This window comes from Felis catus, chromosome B4, assembly GCF_018350175.1.
Source record: "Felis catus isolate Fca126 chromosome B4, F.catus_Fca126_mat1.0, whole genome shotgun sequence".
Lineage (NCBI taxonomy): Eukaryota > Metazoa > Chordata > Mammalia > Carnivora > Felidae > Felis > Felis catus.
In genome coordinates this window covers 118049903-118067818 of record NC_058374.1, presented here as the reverse complement: position 1 = coordinate 118067818, position 17916 = coordinate 118049903, and the positions used below count along the sequence as shown (strand labels likewise).

General features: G+C 38.2%; 2 long non-coding RNA genes across 4 annotated transcripts in view; one reads left to right on the top strand and one right to left on the bottom strand.

Moving 5' to 3' along the window:
- Positions 1-11593, bottom strand: part of LOC123386693 — a 69791-nt gene extending 58198 nt beyond the window's left edge. For all 3 annotated transcript variants that reach the window (XR_006600989.1, XR_006600987.1, XR_006600988.1), the window contains exons 1-2: positions 6749-11593; positions 4100-4241 (exon numbers count right to left, since the gene is read on the bottom strand). This is a non-coding gene — a long non-coding RNA (uncharacterized LOC123386693). The remainder of the gene's footprint in view (positions 1-4099; positions 4242-6748) is intronic.
- LOC123386694 overlaps positions 1-17916 on the top strand; it is a 58380-nt gene that overhangs the window by 17537 nt on the left and 22927 nt on the right. The gene's annotated exons all lie outside the window — the stretch shown is intronic.

The window sequence follows — 17916 nt, the reverse complement described above, 5'->3', positions numbered from 1 at the left end:
AAGAGTTTTAGAATTAAAATAACTCACCCTGGTATCACTCTCTTTAAATTTTCATTTACTTAATGCCATTCATTAATATTTATGTACCATGGTAACTAATTCTTCAGTGTTCATATCCTTTGGATATTATTAGATAACCCCCTCAACCCACCACACCCCTTGAGTTACCATTTTAATCAACTATAAATATTTATTTTTTAATTTATTTTCATCTCTCTGACATATGTGAATCAAATCCTTCATCGCTAAATATTCCCATCGCTTTCCACAAACATGATTTTTTAAATTCAGATAACACTTTCCTCAGAATTGTAGAAAATGGAAAATTACAATATCCTTTTCAATCTGCTATTTCTCATTCATACCCAAAGATACCTACTTGGAAAGCCATATTATACTTCACACTAGACACTTCTATCAGTCCATAAAAGCAGGTTAGACCTAAAAGAATTGACCCAGCAACCCTAGATGAATAAGCATTTTTTATAACTACTTCTTAGGATCTCCTAATACATCTGTGTTTGAGAATGAATTCTTAGTGCATTTAGTATTCTAATGTGATAAATCTGGCAACCCTTAATATGTCTGAAATAGGCATATGTTTATATATTCACAGTGTAGAAAAGGCTATATGTGAACATAACTGTGCAAGTTGGTAGAATGTTTAAAAGCACGAAGTTTGTCAATGGTATAAAACATGAATATTTATGATATTTTAACACATCTGAGTATAATTTCTCTTTCCTTAGTGATTCCAACAAGTTTTAATGCAACACAAACGGAAAATGTCACCGACTTCTTTAAATACAGTCTCCAAATCAAACACTAAGATGGCAACTGAAGGCAAACTTAGTTCTCATTTCTGAAATATCTCATCACAAGATGTATCATTATTTTGTGTTAGCAGATTTTGTAGCATCTAGCAGACAAGAGGTTCACACCAAAGCCAATTTCAATTAATTCAAGATGGAAAATTTCATGTGACACTATCAAACACTTTACCAAAATTGAGATAGATTGCATCTACAATTTCACATCACTTTTATCTACTGATCTTGCAGCTCTATCAAAAAAAGCAATCAAATTCTTCTGGCATGATTTGTTCTTTTTAAATTCCTGTTTTATAATGTCCATTATCATTTTCCTTATATGTTTCATCAATGCTTGCAAATTTTCTATTAATGCTCACTCTATTCTTTCAATGTAGATTTACCTGCTTTTGCTAGATAATTATGTCAGTGTTGTTCATTGTTTTCAAGAACAACAATAATCATTATCATTAAGATAATGCTTAAGAAATTACTCCTCATATTTGGGTTGATAAAAGAATTCAAATCAATTCTACAAATACTTACTGCACATTTACTAATTGCTTATTACTCTGCCAGGCAATGTAGGGAAGACAGATTAGCAGAAGAAAACTTTCCCCTGGAAGCCACTGATCTCACTAAGGAGATAAAATACAGACTAATGGGAATTCTGCATTCATTGGTACCCAATGTTTTGCAAACTCTAGTACGTTAAAAAAATCGTATTATTAAAATTTAAGTTTTTATGCCTTATTTCCAGAGGTTCTGACTCAGCATTTGTGTTTTTAACAAGGAGCACCCCCCCCCCCACCCAGGTGATTTCAGCATAAGAGTAGATTTTTTTTTTTAACTACACTTGTGACAAAAATGATATGGAGTCAAAGTACCAGAGGACCAGAAGCAAGTTCACCCATTATAAGCAACAACATACAAAAAGGCTTCCCAGAAGAATCAGGACTTTAAGGATATCAGACTAACAGAGCTCTAACAATATTACCTGTATTAGCAGTACTGTTTTCAGATATACTTGATTCACAAAGGTACACACTGATACAACCACGATGTGCCGCTCTTTGGCGAAATCAATTAAGCAACGGAGAAAGTATTACAATAACTTGTCCATACAAAAATAAGCATGTATCCCTATTAAAGGAGCTAAAATAAATTTAACACTGAGAAACATTTATCTGGGTTGCTTTCACATTATATACATTGGATACATTCCAGAACCTGGGAATTTATCAATATTTTATGACAATCTAGAAAGCAATACTTAGAGATAATTTCAAGCCACCAGGAGATTTTTATCCCGTGAGTAAGCCTTGTAATACTTCTGTGAAAGCCTGTAGTGTTAAATATGATTACTCTAGATTCATGAGGTATCATATAAAAATTATTATTTGAACATGTATGAGTGCCTTTCTCCACATATCTAAGACGGATCTACTATACTATTTCATTCTTTGCATTATCCATGGGAAACCAGCATAGCAGTCAGGGTAAGAACAGAAAAACAGTATTTAAAACAGAGGGAATTTAACAGAGGGGATTTTATAGACAGATGATGAAAGAGATGAATAGCCAAAGGAAACAGTGAAGCAACTGAGAGCTCAGCAACACAGGAAGTCTCTTCCTCCAAGCCCAGTAGAGGAGGGGTGCTTGTGGTTCCAGAGCCCAGGGCCCGGGTCACCTAACTAAAGCCAGAGCAATAGGGCCAGTCTGAAATGACTAGAATAATGGAGAAGAAGCAGCCAAGGCAGAGAGCTGGGTAGAGAAATAACCTGACTTCTCCCTTCCTCCCACCCTCCAATCTCCTGACAACACTGCAAAATGCTTGCTGACATGTGACCTTTGCAAATGCAGTCAGGCCTCCTGCTCCTCAGGGTAGAACAGGAAAAGTTTAAGAAAGAGGTCTGAGAGCAAATAACCCAAGAACTAGCTGGAAAAGGTGGTGGTGGTGGTGGTGGTGGTGGTGGTGGTGGTGGTGGTGGTGATGGTGGTGGTGGTGGTGGTGGTGGTGATGGTGATGGTGATGGTGATGGTGATGGTGATGGTGATGGTGGTGGTGGTGGTGGTGATGATGAGGTTGTTGATGATGATTGTAGAATCCCTTTAGAACAGAGGAACTGAATTTGCACAAGGAATTCAAAATTTTTATAGATTCTCAGTTCAGTGCTTCCCTTATTCAATAATTCATGCTGCCTCCATAGCCACTGAATTTTATTCTCTTATTCTTTACCACTCTAGTTTGCTATGATTTAAAATTCGGGGCTTGAATAACCTTCATTATTCTTTTTATAATATAACTAAATGCAAATTCTTTCTCCTTACTCATCTCTCTTACCTATATATCAGGAGATATTCTTATATCATTCCTGGTATGTTTTTAATTGCCCAAGCATCTTAGTCCATTTTTTTTAAGTGGACATTTCTAAAGAACAATCTGGTGTTTAAACCACTTAGTTACCGTAATTTTGTTCTCACTGAATTCATTAATGGAATTTTTGTATCTAGTAATTTCTATCCCCCATGCAGAAGGCCATATAGTAGTCTTTTTAGAGCATTTATCTAGTAAGAAGGATGTGCTCAGAACAAAATCTGCTATCTCCCCTCCCCCCTGAAAAATCAATCATATTTATAAGCATTGCATGGAGCTTTATGCTTAACACAGTGCTTTGCATAGTGTGTGAGGTGTGCGTGGGGGGCGGGGGGGCGGGTATCAACAGAATGGCTTCAAGGATGAGAAACAAAGAAACACAATTATAGGATCCAGTGTTCCCATCCACGTATTTATGCATAAATTCATAAATGTAAAATATAAATGATTTAACAGTTATATAATTATGTTCTCAGAACATATAACTCCCTTTGCTACAGTTACCCAAAGTCCACAAATTATACTTCACTTGATACTCCCTTTTCCTTACTAATGAATTTCTAGTCTTATCAAGTCAATCTCCTCAATGGCCACTCATCACCTCCATGTTCAATTTGAGCTCCATGACTTTTTAGTCTACTTCCCCCCACACTGAGCTTTCCATGACTTCTCTGTTCTCCAGTGTGCTAAGTCCCATCCACTTCAGGTACTTTTACCATGATGGGCCGGCCCAAAGGACCCTCTTCCTTCTCATGAGCTCCTATTAAGTTAACGTCTACGGATTAAACGCTTATTCATTATTTCACGTATGTGCTTGGTATCCTCAAAAGTCCTTTAGATTCTTGAGGACAGGACCTATAGCTTAAATCCCACAGTATTGTTAAACAGTAAACAGCAATTACTCAAAACATACTGAATGTGACTGGGTGCCATTGAAGTTCCACAATCAGTCCTGGAGAGGTGTTTCTGAAGTCACCATAACATGATGGAGAAAAGGCAAAAAAGGAATGATGTTACAGTGCAAAATGTAGAAGAACAGATGAGAGACCAGTGACCTAAAAGGAAGCAGAAATAAATCAACTTTGGTATGCAGGAGTAAATATCCCTTAATGAAACTCACATATTTTGGGAAAGTTCCCAAGACATTTCTCCCCCCCTTTGGAAAAAAAAAAATCATATTTTTATCTTCACTGATTAAATTTCTTTTGTTTTAGCAGGCAATGTATTTTTGCTGGCTGTCTCATTTTGAAAAATAACTCTGAGGGATTTCATCTCATGGGCACTCTTGATTATCTGTCTTCTACCCTGTCTTAATTCAGCTTCATCAGGAAGATCAAATCCGAGGTCCATCTGTAGCTCTGGTGAGGTGTTCACTAAATGTGATTCTAAAACCCAAGTCTCACACTATCATCATTCTCAGAGCCTCCTGAAGGTCAACCGGGACTATACCAGCAGCAATTAAACAACGTGGCTTCCCCTCAGGGTGCCCCTCCCAGACCTACCTGGCCCTTATCATTCTGACCTATCTCCTCAGTAAACCTCTCAACGCCAATATGTCTTCAACTTAAAAATCAATTTTCTCCCCGTTTCGGTTTCTTTTTCAGAGTTGCTTCTTCATTTAATCTTCAGGGTCACCTCAATCCCCATAAATCTAAACATAGCAATCAAATGTCTCGTCTTTTTAAAATGTCTCGCCACAGGTGGGGCACAAATCCCCCCTCCTGATGGATTGGGCAATTTAAAAGAAAGATGGTGAACACAGGAAATTATATCTCCAGAGAAAGCCCATTCCATCGGAAACATGGGGCTGAAGGGGCACGCTTTTGTTTTTGTTATTTAAAGGGTTTATGCTTTAACCTCTGCTTTAAGAATGGGTTTTTTTTCTTGAAAAAAAATTTTGCCATTTATGAATGAGATCTGAAAATCAAGGTTTTCATAAGCCACTGCCAAGTGTTTTGTTTACTAAAACGAGAAGACTCCTACTAGACCTGAAGGGGACTTAGTCTCCCCTCGCTCCATACAGAGAGCTGCTGTATCACTCAAAAGTGCCTGCAGTAGGCTTCAGCCTAAGACTCTCTGTTTCTGTGTTCACTCAGTGTTTACCACACAAATAGTGAACGGTTATGATCAACAAGGCATTGAACTAGGTGCTGTGGGGCTGATTAGGTTTAATATGACACAGCCCCTGTTCTCAGTGACACAGATGTGACAGTCATGGATACAAATAGCTATAGAGAAAGGCAGTATGTGGCAAGTAGTATACTTATTGATTCAACAAGCATTTATAGAGTGCTTTCTCTGCCAGGCACTGAGGAAACAGCAGAGAGAAAAACAGGCACCCTTCCTCCCCTAGAAGAGCTTCCACTCCTGCGAATGGGTGACAAACACTAATGGGATAATCAGACTAACAACATGAAGTGCCCTGAAGGCTGCATATACCTCAGGGGACAGATGTAGACCCAGCAGTTGGACACATGATTTAGGAATGAATAGGAGATAATAAGGCTGGGAGGATGGGGAAGAACATTCTAGACATGGTAAAATAAAGAAAAAATGCTAGGGGAGCTTTCAGAGGGAGAAATCCTTCTGAGGTGGGATTGGGAAGGAGAGAGGGTACATCCTAGACTGCGCAGAACACTGACAATGGCCTTCCCTGAGGATAGGACTTCATCAAGTAAAGATGGTGAAGAGGAGATTCTAAAGCAGAAAAGGCAAAGAAGCAGATGAGGATGACCAATGTTCAGAAAGAAAGGAATAGCATGATTTAATTAGCATGTGTAGGGAACTCAGGGAAGAGGCTGGAAAGGGAAGTAGAAGATTCAAACATGGAAGGCCCCACCTCCCTGAGCTAAGAGGTTTGGGATATTTCCAGGCATGCAATGGAAAACCACTGAAGGCTTCAAAGCAGGCCTATCGAATAACTGGAATCATATCCTAAGGATCTCGATCTGAACTTGGGATATCAATCTGCCATTCCTGGCAACAGGAATGGAAAGGAGGATATAGATGCGAGAGACAGTCACAAGAGTAGATCTGACAGCAACAAATCTTTAAAGGAAGTTTTATGTGTTCAGGAGTTGCAAAGAAATTTTACTTTGAGAAGGAAGGACAAAGAAACTCATATATATTGAGAATTATATTTGCTGGACCCTATGCTGGGAGCTTATCATAAACTGTTTTATTTAATCCCAGGAATCCCTAAAACGGGTATTATCATCCCTTTATACAAGTAAGAAACCGAGGGTCAGAGAAGTTAAGCAACTTGCCAAAGAGAAAGATAATAAGACATGGAGCCTTCAAGATCAGTTTGTGTTACTTCAAGGCAAAATAACACTCCAAGGTCTTTCTTATTTCCTAGTGCTCAATTCTTACCCCATTCACCGTTCCTCTGACTCTATCAACATTCAAAACGGATTCTCAGTATTCTGCAAACCTCTGAATGAATGTGGGAAATTTCCAAAGGGTTGCCCAGCCAATGTCACACATATTTATCTCTGGGAGAAGACAGAGAATATCTCCAATAAGACATAAGTTTGGAAGAGTAAAGGGAAAATAATCATACTTGAGGTGCTTGGTCCATCACTCCCTGAAATTTCAATGGCAGGGCATTTGTAGGACTTGAAAACCAGTGAGTGGTTTCAGTATATTAACTTTCATTTTGTTGTTTTTATTTTCCCTGTAGGGATCAAAAGATGAAGAACTCTTGTCAAAGCTCGTAACTCTCTAATTACTTAATTATTAACAGTGAAAATCTGATTTTCAAAGTTGTTTAATGGTCATGCAATAAACCAACGTGAGATGACTGTTAATGCTGCAGCTCAGGTCTCCAAAGAGTTGAGTGATATTGTAGTTACTGTTATTTCCAAATAGAAATAGAAAAGCCATGACTACAATACTGTCTGGGATTCCCAGTCACCCACTGAACAGATAAAATGTCTTTCATACTTGGATGAGGTCAAGGAGGAGACTGTCACATAATAAGAATTTTCCCCAACCAGTCTTTGTCATAGCAGGTAAAAATAAAGTTGATTACTAGGCAGAGAAAAAAAAATGAACCAATTATTAAGCACACTGCATTATTCTTAAGAGTTGTTTTTGACTCTTGTTACCACTGCTGGCTGTGAATTTCAGCATTAATTATCTAGGGGCATCAAAAGTGTACTGATATTATAATTTGAAACCATTATACCAAGTATCTCTGCTCCAGCTTATCATGCCTGGCAACACACAGGAAAGTGAAATGCAAAATAGCCATAAAAAAGAAGAGGGAACAAAAGAATAATAAATAGACAACTTTATATTAGTCATGGGAGTGATGAAAGCCTGTCCACAAAAACACTAAACTGGTCACAATTCTCTGAAGATCTTCCATAGAGTAGTAATGTCACTAAGAGAGGTAAGTCCAGCATATGGGTTCATTTCTGGACTACCACTGAAAGATAGTAGCTCAAGAGGACTTGGCCAGACAGAATATTTTAGAGTAGTCATTGCAAGGAAGGGAAGCCCCTAAAATGGGTAGTCCTAGAACAGATCTCTATTCCTCCCTCACAAAGAAAATGGAAGCCATTAGATGGAGCTCTTGCAGTTTTGACCAAATCTACTTATCAGTCAAAAGTGCACATGGCCTCTGCTCCTTTTGGTTAGAATACAGGTTCTAGCCCTACTCCAGTGGAAAGCCACTCCTACTTGTACTTTGGTTTCTATCTTCTCCGACATTCTGATTCTCCTGGTTATTATCTCTCTTCTCAATGTTTCATTCTGTGTTATCCTCTTTCTCCCATCCCCTTCCCCTCTATTCATTTCTTCCTCCCCACCTCTGACTTGCTCTCTCTTCCTGGACAGCATTTAATATGCTTACATCTCTTTCCACATAAAAAAAAAAAAAATCCATCAACCTGTCCAACCTCCGGTTGACAATGTGTCTTTCTATAAAAAATAAATTTTGTGCCATCTTCCTTATGTCTACCACTCCTTGTGTCCCTTAAATTTGGACCTTTTCTTCACACTTCACTGAAACTGCTTCCCAAGATTGTCACTGTCCCCCATATTGCTAAAGCTGATGGTCACTTTTCAGTTACAATTTTCTGATGTCGCAGAAGCATATGACACTATTGTCCAGTCCCTCCTTCATGAAATTCTCTTTTTTCTTGACAGCACATACTCTAAAGTTTGCTTCCTACCACTCTGGCTACTTTTGATCTTCTACTGATTCCATAATGTTGATGTTTCCCTGGGCTCACTCTTCTCACTTAAACGAACTTAGACACTTCTATAGCTTTCACGTACCATCCTTAGGCTAATGAGTTTGCAGTCGATATCTCTAGATCAGAACTGATTTCTAAGCTCTAGTCCAATATATCCAAAGGCCAATTAGATCTCTTTACTTGGTGCCTTGCAAGAATCTTAAATTTATAAGTCTATAAGGAACTTATAGACTTAAGGATGTCTATAAAGGAACTTAACTTCTTCCCTCCAAAGTTGCTCCTTTCTTGGTAAATGGCATAAACAAGTAACCACTTACTCAAATCAGAAATCTGGGAATGATTTCTGGCACCTTTTTCTCCTTTGTCTGTCTCTCACCACTCACATTAAATCAACCATAAGACTGTTTATTATTTCATTCCACAAACATTTATTGAATCTATCATCTGTATTCAGTGCCATGGAGAACAAAACAGCTGAATTCCCTGCCCTCATGAAACTTATAGCTTAGTGTGGAAAACAGTAGTTACTAAACAAGTAAATGGACAAATAAGAAAGCAAGAAATACAAAGAAAAAGAAAACTAGTTAAGAGATAACTATGACTGGACTAGAGTTGGGGCAACAAAGAAATAAAAAAAAAACACTGAGATACCTTGGAAGGCAGAATTGAAAGGTTTTCCTGACTGATTGGATTTAGGCATCAAAAGTAAGAGAGAAATCAAGGAATATTTCCAGCTTCTCAACTGAGTATCTGGGTGGGTAGTAGTGCTATTATCTGAGGTTGTAGAAAGGTAGGGAACCAATAAGTAAGTTTTAGATGTGCGGAGTTAATGTCTGTTAGGCTTCCAAATGGGTTTTGAAAGTAGCAGTTGGGGTAATGAGCCTCTAACTTCAAGGAGAAGTCTAGGGCTGACACATAAAGTTGTGAGTCAACAGCACAGAGACAATAAAATCACCTGGAAAAACTGTAGACACTACACCATAGAGAGAGAAGGAAAGCAATCATAGAATTAACCCTGATGAGCTCCATTATGGGTGGTTAAAAGGGAGCAAAGTAATTAAAAAGAGACTGAAAAGTTAGGTTAGAAAAAAAAGAAATAGGTAAAAATAAGGTAAAAATTAGAAAAGTCAATAAAAGAAAAAATGGGGTCCAAAAGTCAAGAGGCCAACTATCCAGAATACTGTCAACTAAAAAGGGAATGTAAAAGTAAGTAACTATAGCAATGACAAAGGCAGTGTGAAAGAATGATGAAGTCATAAACCAGAAATCCTATAGCTCCACTATCTCAATATTTCCCAAACATGTCTCATTTATTCCATCTCAACTCAGGTTTAAACCACTATCATTGCTCATGTGTATCATTCTTGTATCTCTTTCAATTTATTCCCCATCCCACATCCAGAATAATCTTGCCAAAACCCAATTCTGAGCACATCACCCCACTGCCACATTTAGGATACAGATCAAATTTTTCACCATCTGGCCCCTACCTTCCTTATCTCATCTCATCTCATCCCATTCTCTCTTCCAAACTCAGAGTATCAGCCATATTGATCATATAAAATTCCAGGTGTGCCTAATATTAGGGTATCCAAACATCGATTCTGAGTCACAGAAAAAGTACAATGAGAAAAACACATGAACTTAAAAAGCTTGAGGGAAATGTCGTAGGTATGAACCGAATAAATGTTGTCCAATTGAACTGACTCTTCTTTCCCATTCATGTTTTTTTCTTTAACGTGGCCCATGTTCCACTTCAGAATTATACTTTGACCTCTGTTGACATCACATGACTGGGGAGAAACCCTGATGCTATTCGTTTTACGCAGACCTTGCAATGCCGACCCTTTTCCAGAAGAGCTATGCTTCTTGTGTTCAAAACTATGTTGTAAACTCTTTAAAGTTAGGGAAAATCAAGAGGCCAAGAGTATGGATACCTGTGCTTAAATCCTGGTTTCTGGAGTCCTTGGGCCATTTTTTTTTTTTAATCTCTTGGGGCATCTGTTTCTCTATCAGTAAAATTTATATAATAACAGGTTCCTACTTCATAAAGTTGCTTTGAGGATTCCATGCCTGATACATAGTGAGCACTCAACAAATTCCCTTACTATCATTTTGACTATTATTGTTTTGCAGACCCTCGAATGCTTTACACAGTACCGGGCAGAGTCAGTAGTCAACGAATACTGGTTGGCTATCTGATAAATGCTATGCCACCAAATGTTTCCCCATGACTGTTGTGGTATATTTTCAAGGACAAGAATGGGCCACCAATCCTTATGATTAATTCCTTCTTCTATTTTCATGTTGAGTTATGTAAATCATGCTTGCACATTTCACCCTTCAGACAGAAATGGAGTAGTTCTAATTTGGTCTAACTTAAGGTGGGAGCAGGGGGATACAGAAGACTGCAGAAGCTAAAACTTTCTGGTATAAATGAAACAGCAGGCTGCCTTATGTTTTCAACATTAGCATTTAAGTTCACTGCAGCTGAACTCAATTCATATCAGTGGAGATTTATATCAAACGGTGGGAAGGCAAGTCATATCCTACTGCTGTCTTGCAGAATTATCATCAGGAATGTAGCCAATTTTAGCACAAATAAATGGTAGTTAGGGAAGTAACTTGTATGATCGAGTCCTATAATGGTCATTCTTTGATTTAGAAATAAGTTCTAAACCTGTCACTTTGCATGAACTTGATTTTCAAAAGAAAGAAGAAAAAAATCACTATACTTTCTCCTTTGGGAATAGCACAATATACAACAACAAAACAGAGAAAGTTAAAGAAAATTCTGCAATTTTATCATTTTACGTGTATAGAAATAACTTTAAGTGGTGTATGCATGCTTAAGGATTAAATTATACACAACATAGCTCACTATCATTACTACTACACATCACTAAACCAAGACACTCCTAAATCTGTCATCTTGTTGGCAGTCAAAAGACAGCTGAAATGCTGGTTTGAATTTTATCTGTCTTATCTCCTTTATGAAATAGGAGAAACACTTTGTAAGACTCACATACGAATGGAAAAAAGAACTGGTTGGTGAATGAAATGAAGGTATGATAAGAGCAGGAAGGCACCTCAGAGATCATCATTCCAATCCTCTCACTTTAACAATGAGGAAGCAAGATGCAAAGAATCAAAACAGCCAGCTCAAGGACACATGACTGGGGACTACATCCATAACTTCCCAGCTTTAACTAATTCCCAAACCTGGCCAACCATCATTCACCTATTAATAAACGTACAAGTTCCTGAACACACAGACTTGCAGAAACAGACTCTTAGGGAAGTGGAATCCAAAATCTTATGGATTTAAGAAGTTCCCCAGGGGCGCCTGGGTGGCGCAGTCGGTTAAGCGTCCGACTTCAGCCAGGTCACGATCTCGCGGTCCGTGAGTTCGAGCCCCGTGTCAGGCTCTGGGCTGATGGCTCAGAGCCTGGAGCCTGTTTCCGATTCTGCGTCTCCCTCTCTCTCTGCCCCTCCCCCATTCATGCTCTGTCTCTCTCTGTCCCAGAAATAAATAAAAAACGTTGGAAAAAAATTAAAAAAAAAAAGAAGTTCCCCAGATGATTCAAATACCAAACATCCAGAGACTAATGATAACGAAGCCCTGATGTACACTGTCCATGGCTATTGGCTAGACATTCAACTTAGGAATGAGGGCAGACATACCTGCTCATTTTTTATATTTAAACAGCTATGTTATTTAATTTAAATAGCTAGTGATTACAAAACACCAAATGTCATTTTATACCAACTCATCTCTATTTACTGTACCTCTACCATAAAAGCAGTCAGGCTTACTACAGTTCTTCTCTGTCTTATAAAAGTACGGTATCCATTACTGTGTCCCTAAAAAGAAAATCACAGAATGCTTTCAAAATACATATTTTGGGGCGCCTGGGTGGCTCAGTCGGTTGAGCAGCCGACTTCGGCTCAGGTCACGATCTCGCGATATGTGTTTGAGCCCCGCGTGGGGCTCTGTGCTGACAGCTCAGAGCCTGCAGCCTGTTTCAGATTCTGTGTCTCCCTCTCTCTGACCCTCTCCCGTTCATGCTCTGTCTCTCTCTGTCTCAAAAATAAACTTTAAAAAAAATTAAAAAAAATACATATTTTGTTTTTTCTGAGATGGAAAACTGATGGCTTAATTACCTTATAATGCTACTATCAATAGTATGATACAAATGAACATCAAATGTACAACACATTCCAAAACAATCCTACACATGGTATTGATTTGCTTGCCATTCTCCCTCTAGTTTACTAATATATCCTGACCACTTGCCATGGCATCAGCCTTGCACCACAAAAGTAGAACTTCCAAAAGAAAGAAACACTTTCCAAACCACAAAATCAGATGGATTCAAACCTTTTTCTCCAGCTGTGATCTTTCTCCTAAGTTTCAGATACCTGTAGCCATGTGTCTATCAGACATCTCCACCTACTTGCCCCGTGAGTAATCCAGACTGAACATGCTCCAAACCAAAGCGATCATTTTCTCCCAAACCTGTATCTCCTCTATGTTTCACATAGTGGTTAGTCCACCCAATTGCCCAATGAAAACATCTGGAAATCACCTGTATTTGCTAGAATTTTAAATTTGGTTTCAAGTAAAGATATTCAACTGAAGCTGGCTGGACTAGAAAACATAATTTATTGAATCACTTAGGTGTGAAGTCTAAAGCTAAGCAGTACTATAAAATTACTCTCCTACTCTCTTTTTCTGCTCAGCTCTTCTCCAGTGTTAGCTCCTCTTGGGTTGTGTATGATAAGCTTATATCCATCTTGTTTTAATCCCAGAAGAAAGAGGTTCTCCCTCCTAATAATTTTAGCAAGAGTCCTGGTCTTGCTGGACCAACTCAGTTCACTGACTCATTCCTGAGTCCTTACTGTGCCCAGGGATATGGAACTGTTGGGTCATCCTCACACATCTTGGATAAAGGGAAATGGGAAATTGAATATGGGAAAGAAGTGATCACCCAGAGGAAAACCGAGATACTATTTCAACACCAACAACACCACCAACAACAGGAAGGAAGGAAGGAAGGAAGGAAGGAAGGAAGGAAGGAAGGAAGGAAAAGAAAGAAAAAGAAAGAAAGAAAGAGAGAAAGAAAGGGAGGGAGGGAGGGAGGGAGGGAGGGAGGGAGGGAGGGAGGAAGGAAAAGAAAGAGAAAGAAAGAAAGAAAGAAAGAAAGAAAGAAAGAAAGAAAGAAAGAAAGAAAGAAAAGGAGGAACACTGTGCAGGCAAAAACATCACATACTTTTTCCATATCATATTGGACCCTCCTTCCTTCACCCTTTGATCCAAAGAATCCCTTAGTTCCAGTGATTCTCTAACCTTAACATGTCCCTTACTTGTCTCCTTTAAGATACCACTATTAATGAATTAATGTCTCACCTGCAACTGCAATGGCCCTACTTACAGTCTTGCATCCGTACTGCAATTCCAATCTTATCACAGCACTGCCTAGCTTATAAATCTATCAGTGCCTGAATACATGTGACATAAAGACAAAGTTCCCTAGCAGAACATTTATTGATCTCTAGGATTTGCCCTGCTTTGTCTCTCAGCATTCCCCAAACATACACCCTAAAGTGGTTGATATCATACTAACAATGATAAAAAACAATAATATTTCTTGAGTTCTAATGAGGCCCCAGGTTCTATATAAAAAGACCTCTGTGCCCTTACAACAACCTTATTGCAATACTCATTTTACAGATGAGAAAATCCAGCCTTAAAGAGGCCAAGTAAGTTACCCAAATTCACACGGTTAAGATGTGCTAATGGAATTCAGACGCATGTATATGGAAACAAAGCCTCATCTCTTATACTATATTGCCACACTGAACTACTCTTAGTTCTCCAGATCTGCCATGTTTTTTTTTCTTCCACTAGGTATGTTCTTCTCTTACATGTCTGACTGATCAACCCCAGGCAACTTCAAGATCCATCCCTAGTGCCTGCCTTTCCCATGAAGCCTTCCTTGACAAACAAAAGCAGGGCTTTTCACCTCTGCTTTATGGGGAATATATAACAACTTGGGAACACTGGAAACCTAAAGATTTTAAATAATGATATAAGTTTTTAAAGAGTATTTATTTTGAGAGAGAGAAAGAGAGAGAGAGAGCATGAGCTGGGAAAGGGCAGAGAGAGAGAGGGAGAGGGAGAATCCCAAGCAGGTTCCATGCTCCATCCTGAGCCCAATGCAGGGCTCTATCTCATGACCATGAGATCATGACTTGAGCTGAGATCAAGAGTCGGATGCTTAACCGGCTGAGCCACCCCTAATGATACAATTAAATACATGATGGTCCATGGCAGAATACTAAACAGTATCAAAAGTCATCAAAAATTTTAAAAAAAGAAAAACACTAATAACCTGAAACTGTGCTCCCAATACAAGGTGATTGGGGAGGGCATAAGAGTACAAAGTGTTAAATAATGCATGCTTCTACCTTCATAAAATAACGTGGTTCAAAAACCTGACATACTCAAAATACAGAATAGTGATTAAGAGAATGGGGCATTAGCATCAGACAGAAATGGATCTGAGCTCCATCTTTGCCACTTATTGGCTCTGAAACCATGGGAAAGATACATAACCCATGTGAATCTCTGAACCTCTGGACATGTGTATAAATACATGTGTGCATCTATATCTATCTATATCATTTCAATATTTATATGTCTACTTACAGAGAGAATGAGAATAAGAGACTAGAAAGAAATACACACCAAAAGATAACAACGATGGTAATTTGATCAATGTTGACTTCATATTTTTATTTATTTTTATATTTTTCTAAATATTCCACAATGCATATCTTATCTATATTCTGATCCATTTTCTGTACTAATACACTATGTCTAATTTAAAATTTGGGCCCCAAGAGCAGAAACCGCATCGAATCATCAATTACGCATCCTGCATCATGCCCTACATGGCATCAGTGTGAAATGACCTGGTGGTTTGCATTGTCACAGCCATGGCAGATCTATCTGGCACACTTGGGAGGCCTTCTTTGAAAAATAGTCAATTTCTGACAATTTAAAGGTTGATTATCCAGTCTTAAATTATCTATATCCTTATACTCTATAACATTTCCCTCCTGCTGACCAAATTTGAAAGTTTCATGGCTCCTTAATATCTCCACCATGACAAGAAGAGAGAAACAAAAGTGATGATATTGTAATCAATCAAACTGCTTACTCTGTGAAACCACTGATCATTATGTTCACTTAGGAGCTCCAACATGAGAAATTTCTTTTTAAATGTAATGGTAGGGAAAAAAATAAACTTTCTTCCTCCTGAGAAAATACTCTATTTTCTTTTTTATTGATAAAACTATGTAGCTTGTGTTTCACCTTTTGTCTTGGGTATTAGAAGACTTGCCATTATTTGTTGTCCTGTCTTTCTTCTTTGCTTGAATCTGGTTTTCTGGCCTTATTTTTATGTCCTTTTTTTTGTAGCTTGTCTCAACTTATTTGTTGAAGGAGCAAGGGTAGAAATAAATTTGCTAACTATCAATTTTGAAAACTTATGCTAATAAATAATAATACCTTATATTGTGTTTTGCTGCTTTTTTAAGTAGTTTCACATTCATGACCTCACCTATTTCTCCTTACCCTACAAATAAAGCAGCCATTATCCCCATTTTACAGATATGAAAACTGACAAAACCCTCTGGTAGAAAAAGAAAGACTATAGGTTCTGGATTAGACTGCCTGAGTTTGAATTCTAGTTCTATTATGGTTCCACCTAGAGGTGTACTGTTGGGATAAGTTGCTCAACATTTCTGTCCATCAGTATTTTCAGTTGTAAAATGAAGACGATGCTAGTTACGGTAATATTACTATATATATATATATATATATATATATATATATATATATATATGTTACTACAGTAATATTATAGTAATATTACTACATATATATGTATATGTATATATATACATATATATACATATATATATATATACATATACACACACACACAGACACTATATATTATACATTACTAATAACAGTAACATACAGGATTACTATGAGGACTGGTCAAGCAAGTTACACTGTTAAGGCACACGGACCAGTGCCCAGTACATAGGACTCATAAGTGTTTCATATTGCTATACTAATATTCTTGTCATTTAACATCCTGCATTGACTATTCCTCTGTATTCCACTCATTTGCACTTTATTAGTGCCTTAGTTAGCTGGGGCTGCCATAACAAAATACTGTGTGGGTTATACAACAGGAATTTATTTCTCATAGCTCTGGAGGCTTGCAAAGCCAAGATCATGGTGTGGGCTACATTGGCTCCCCAAAGAAGGCTCTCTTCCTGGCTTACAGATGGCTACCTTCTTGCTGGGTCTTCACATGGTAGAGAGACAGAGGGCACCCTGGTATCTTTTCTTCTTTTTCTTTCTTTCTTTCTTTTTTTTTTTTTTTTAATGTTTACTTATTTTTGAAAGAGAGAGACAGAATGCAAGTGGGGGAGGGGCAGAGAGAGAGGGAGACACAGAAGCTGAAGCAGGCTCCAGGCTCTGAGCTGTCAGCAGAAGGCCCGACACGGGCCCAAACTCATGAACCATGAGATCATGACCTGAGCTGAAGTCAGTTGTTTAACCTACTGAACGCCCAAGGCGCCTCTCTCTTCCTCTTCTTATAAGGGCACTAATCCCGTCATGGGGGCCTACCCTTACAACCTCATTTAAGTGTTTGGGGGGATATGGTAGAAAGTCCTAAAGGTATTTTTTTTCTCTTTTAATGTAATAATTAGATTATTACCCCCTCCCCCGCCCCAAGCATCCACCTCCAAATATCATAACATTAAGTGTTAGGGTTTCAACATATGAATTTGGGGGGAATGCAGTCTCTCAAATTATGGAATTGAGTCCATAGCAGTCAGCATTCAAAGCATACTGGACAGAGATCTGCTTTTACCATAGATATGAAGAAATGGCCTTCTGAGAACAGTGAAAACATGATCATGCAGTCATACGAAACTTGATTTTAGATGGAAAAAAAAATACATCTAGGACTTTCTACCATATGACCAAAACCATAAATTTCATCATATAGTGCAATGGTTAACATGGGCTTTAGTACCAGACAGGCCTGGGTGCGACTCACTCTTGCCACTTGCTAGCTACGAAGCCTTGAGCCAGCTCCATAATGTCCAGCACCATACTGTCCTCGGTTATAAAATGCAGATAATAATGGCTCTTACTTGGTATGGTTTTTATGTAAAGCACACAGTGCAGTGCCAGGACCATAGCAGACAGTGAATAAACATTACAGTGATCACTGTTGTGTTATTATCGTTATACAGTAGGCCAAGTATACCAAAAGCCATCAAATTCAATTTCTTTTATAATATTCTGCAATTTAGACTTTTAGAAAATAATTCAGAATTTTCTCCAAGTGAGTTAAAATTACAGAGGATTCACTTTAGCTGAGGAAAAAACTTGTGCCCCCCAAAATAGACAGTTTTGTTGAGTTACTCC